Source organism: Trichechus manatus, unplaced genomic scaffold (genome assembly GCF_000243295.1).
Source record: "Trichechus manatus latirostris isolate Lorelei unplaced genomic scaffold, TriManLat1.0 scaffold00092, whole genome shotgun sequence".
Taxonomy (NCBI): domain Eukaryota; kingdom Metazoa; phylum Chordata; class Mammalia; order Sirenia; family Trichechidae; genus Trichechus; species Trichechus manatus.
This window is the reverse complement of record NW_004444028.1, coordinates 5,216,406-5,221,185: the sequence shown is the minus strand read 5'-3', so window position 1 is coordinate 5,221,185 and position 4,780 is coordinate 5,216,406.

Sequence of the window (4,780 nt, the reverse complement as noted above, 5' to 3'; positions counted from 1 at the left end):
CTTCTGTGTCTAATATGCTGCTCAGCCTATCCAGTGAAAATTTTTACTTCATTAATTTTATTGTTAGGTTCTAGAATTTCATTTGCTTCTTCTTTGCAGTTTCCATTTCTCTACTGAGATGTCCTAGCTGTTCCCTCGTTGTGTTTATCTTTTTCTTTATACACTTTAATATGTTTATAATACTTTCCTAAAGTCCTTGTTGATTGTTCCATCAGTTCCATCATTTTGGGGTGTGTTTCTATTATTTTTCTCCTGGTTATGGATTTTTTTTCTTTTTTTGCTTTTTCACATGCCTAGTAACGTCTTATTATATGCTGGACATGTAATATGGATGCGACATTAACTTCCTTAAAACAGTTGTGGATTTTGTTTTGGCAAGCAGTTAATTTACTTGGGAATTGGTTTAACTCTTTTGAGATTTATTTTTAAGCTTCGTTAGGGTGGGTTTGGAGACACCTTTACTCTAGGGCTAGATTAATCCGTCTCCTAAAATAAAGTTTTTCTGAGATCTCTACCGAATGCCTCACATTTTTTTGTAAGGTTTTTTTCACTTTGGCTGGTTAAAACTTGACCATTTCCCAGCCCTGTATGAGACTGAGTAGTTATTTAGTTCAAAGCTCAGTGAGAGTTGTTCTTTCTTTGACACTTACTCTTTGTCGAGCCTGTGGAGTCTTTTGCTGTGCATGCACAGTTGAGTATTTGGCTAAAGACTCAAGACAGCCCCTATGCAGATTTCTAGAGCTCCTCCTTGGCATTGCTCCTTTCTCTTTAATACTCTACCCCACAAATTCCAGACAACTAAGTATCCCTAAACTCTGATTATTGTCTTAACTCAGTGAGACTGCTGTGCTCTGTTTAGGTTACCCCTCCTAACACCACAGACCAAACATTGACTCCTGATAGAAAGCCAGAGCATATGGGGCTCACCTAGTTTTCTTCCCTTCTCTCAAGGCTCCCAGTCTTGTGTTGCCTGTTGTGCCACATCTGAAAACAGTTACTTCATGTATTTTGTCCAGTTCTAGGGTTGTTTACAGTGGGAGGGATGATGGAGTATCAATTTCTCTGTCATGGTTAGAAACAGAAATCCTTGCTTCAGTTGATTTTATATTTTTAATTTTGGGAGTCGTGGAAATGTTCTGTCTCATGAGTTTAGTGGTGGTTACATGACTATACATTTGTCAAAACTCATTGACTTGCATACTTAAAATGGGTAAATTCTATTGCAAGTAGAATATACCTAAGTAAAGCTTATAAAAAGACAAAGACTTTTTGAGACAAAGCGATATTAAATATTTTAGGCATGCTAATAAGCATAGAGAATAATATGAGTAACTTCTACGATAATCACTCAGATTACAGAATAAAACAATACAAATACGACCAGAAGCTCCCTGTGTATTCTTCGCCCCTCTGGAGAGGTAACCGCTATCCTGAATTTCGTGTTTATTATCCCCGTGCTTGATTTTAATCACCTTACTTCATATGTAGCTATCTCAACAATATTTAGTATTGTTTTCCCTGTTTTTAAACTTTACATAAATGTTTTTATCCATCTAGCTGTTTTTAAAAGATGTAATAATAGGCAAAGCCACAAACATAATTATATTTATATAACTTCTAGCCTTAGGCTTGTACAGTAAATGCACAAAGTTTACTAGACTCTACATTTTACACCAGCTACCCTTCCCTCAGGAGAGAAAGCCAAGGAAATCACTGCCGTTTACTCTTCTGCCCATGAGAAAAAAATTAGTGAACACTCACTCTTGGCAAGTGGCATGAAAGGCAGTTTGCAAGCCCGGCCATGCTCCAACAGCTGCAGTAAAGACTCGTGCACCAAGAGGTGACAACGGTTTGGACACTCCCATTTCCCTGAGTCGGCAAGTCTACTGGTGCCTGGTGTCAGCAGTTTCTGGTCCGAGAGTGACTTGCTGGACACCCTCCTACTTTCTGCTGGATGGAAGTGGGTGTCTCAGGGAGATTGGTTCCAACTTCCAACTCCAGGCTGGACCCTTAACTCTGTAAATCTTGTTAATCCCTTAGTGAGGGTCAGAATCATCTGTAATTCCTTTCCTATGTGACTTTTATTTATGAGGTCCAGGCCCCATGACCCACTCATTCTCCAAAGCACAGCTCAAATGTCATCTCCCCCTGACATAACCCAAACTTAAAAAGCATGGCTGCTCTTTCTGCATTTTATCTGTACCTCTCTTTATAATTTTCTACACTGTGCTATCTTTACTTCAGTAGCTGTCTTATTTCCTCTATTTGATAGAATAAGTGCTTTGAATTCAGGGACCAATTTCTCTTTGTATTCTCCTGGCCCCACCTCTTACCCAACTCTCAGTGCCTAGTAAAATGTCTGCTGTGTATCGACTCATAGCGACCCTGACATGTATTGGATCCTTAATAACTGTTTATTGAATAAATGAATGAATGATTTTAAAAGATACTAGTTTTTTTCACTTTATCACCCCAAATTTAAAGCAACAGAAACACTTTTCTCATTACACTATACAGCATAACATTTGTATTCTCTATTGAATCTACAATCCCACACTTCAAGCTGGCAAGGTTTGCTCCACATAAGGCCTCAAGAACAAGTCACTCACTGCAATCACTAGCAAGATCACACCTCAGAAACACAGCCAGGTCCTTCAGAACCAGTTTCATTTTCTCATACACTTTGCTCATTCTAAGTAGACTTTCATTTTCTTTTCCATTGTTCTTTTGAGCTATAACAATGCCCCTTTTCTCGCCATTTCTTGATTTCCCAACAGGTTAGTTTTGCTCATCAGTAGGGTGGTTGAATTTCCTAAAATGCCCCACAGCTGAGCCAAAAGGAGCGTAAAGTTCTCAGCAAAGACAAGAGGAACATCAAACACAAGAGTCTGTTTTCAAAGTTCCCAGACCACATGCAATTCAGAAGCATTAACTAACATCTTTGAAGATTAAATAAAAATTCAATGTAGAAAAAGTGGTGAAAAGTATGTCAACATTAGTACATGTATGCACACACACACACACACACACACACACACTTTTTTGCCCATTTATTTTTATTTTCACTTCAAGCCAAACATAATTTTCTGTGATCATTTGAAATCAATTCCTTCAGTTGGAATTTATGGAATTCCCATTAATAAGAAGGGATTAACAGAATTGTTTTATAAAAGATATTTTTATCAAAGTAATTTAAAAGTCATATAAAACTAAAAAACATTTAAAACAAAAAAGATCTTTGCCTTTCTCTCCCTCTTCCAGTTCTCAGAAACAACCAGCAACACTTATTCCAGTTCTTCTTTTAGTATTTACCCCCTATTTCTAAATATTATGCTCATACAGTTATTTCTTACTTTCTCATCATTCATTCCTTGTTATGGGAACTGAGGACTTTGCTGTTAACACACCCATCTCCTCCTCTCAGTACAGATATATCACATAATAAGGCGGTGTTTGCCTTGTGACTATGTCAACATCACTCACTTCTGGGTCAAGTACTATACTGCAGTATAGATTATGAATGGTTTTCTTATCTCCTACAAAATTGTTCTATTTTCTAAGTCCTTCATGCACATATAACTTTTTTTTTTTTCCAGATACTTCAATGAACTTGTGAAAAACCCCCAATATTGTTTCTGAATGCAAAATCGCGGTTCCATTTTCCCTGCGGAGACTTCCCTACGATGTGGACTTGGACATCTATAGGTTGGGCACACAGCTGTCATCTTGGGCGACCCTCTGCTGCTCTCCTGGGTGGGGAGACCCTTTCTTGCCAAGATCCTATGCCTTCCTCTTTCCTGGGTTGTGCCCATCTTTTGCCAAAGCACAACTTCTAGAACATTGCTTAAGCAAATAGTTTTGTTGTTTTTAAAGGGGAGGAGTCTTTGAATGTCTGAAAATGTCTTTATTCAACTCTCAAACATTATGTAAGTTTGGATGAATATAGAATTTTAGGTTGAAAATAATTTTTACTCAGAATTTTATAAACATTTCTCCACGATTTTCTAGTTTTCAGTGTTGCTTTTGAGAATTCCCAGTGCCATTCCCATTCTGTTTTCTGTTTCTTTGAATGGGATCTGTGTTCCTTCCCCCTCTCTCTTTCCCTGCCTCCATCCTTCCTGCCCCCTCCTTCCCTCTCTTCTGTCCTCCCTCACCACTTCCCGCCTCTTAGGATCTTTATCACTAGTATTCTTAAGTTTCATGATATGTCTTTGTGTGATAGGTACTCAGTAAGCCTTTTCAGTATGGAGACTTATTCCTTCAGTTCTGGTAATTGTTTTTGTACTGTATCTTAAATGGAGCCCTGGTGGTACAGTGGTTAAGAGCTTGGCTGCTACAAGGATGCTCTTTATTACCATTCCTATTTAACATTGTGCTGGAAGTCCTACCTAGAGCAATAAGGCAAGAAAAAGAAATAAAAGGCATCCAAATTGGTAATGAAGAAGTTAAACTGTTCCTGTTTGCGGATGATATGATACTATACATAGAAAACCCTAAAGACTCCACAAGAAAACTACTGGAACTAATAGAAGGATTCAGCAGAATAGCAGGATACAAGATAAACATACAAAAATCAGTTGGATTCCTATACACCAATAAAGAGAAGGATGAAAAGGAAACCAGGAAAACAATACCATTTATAATAGCCCCTAAAAAAATAAAATACCTAGGAATAAATCTAGCCAGGGATGTAAAAGACCTATACAAAGAAAACTACAAAACACTACTGCAAGAAACCCAAAGGGATCTACATAAATGGAAAAACGTACGATGCTCATGG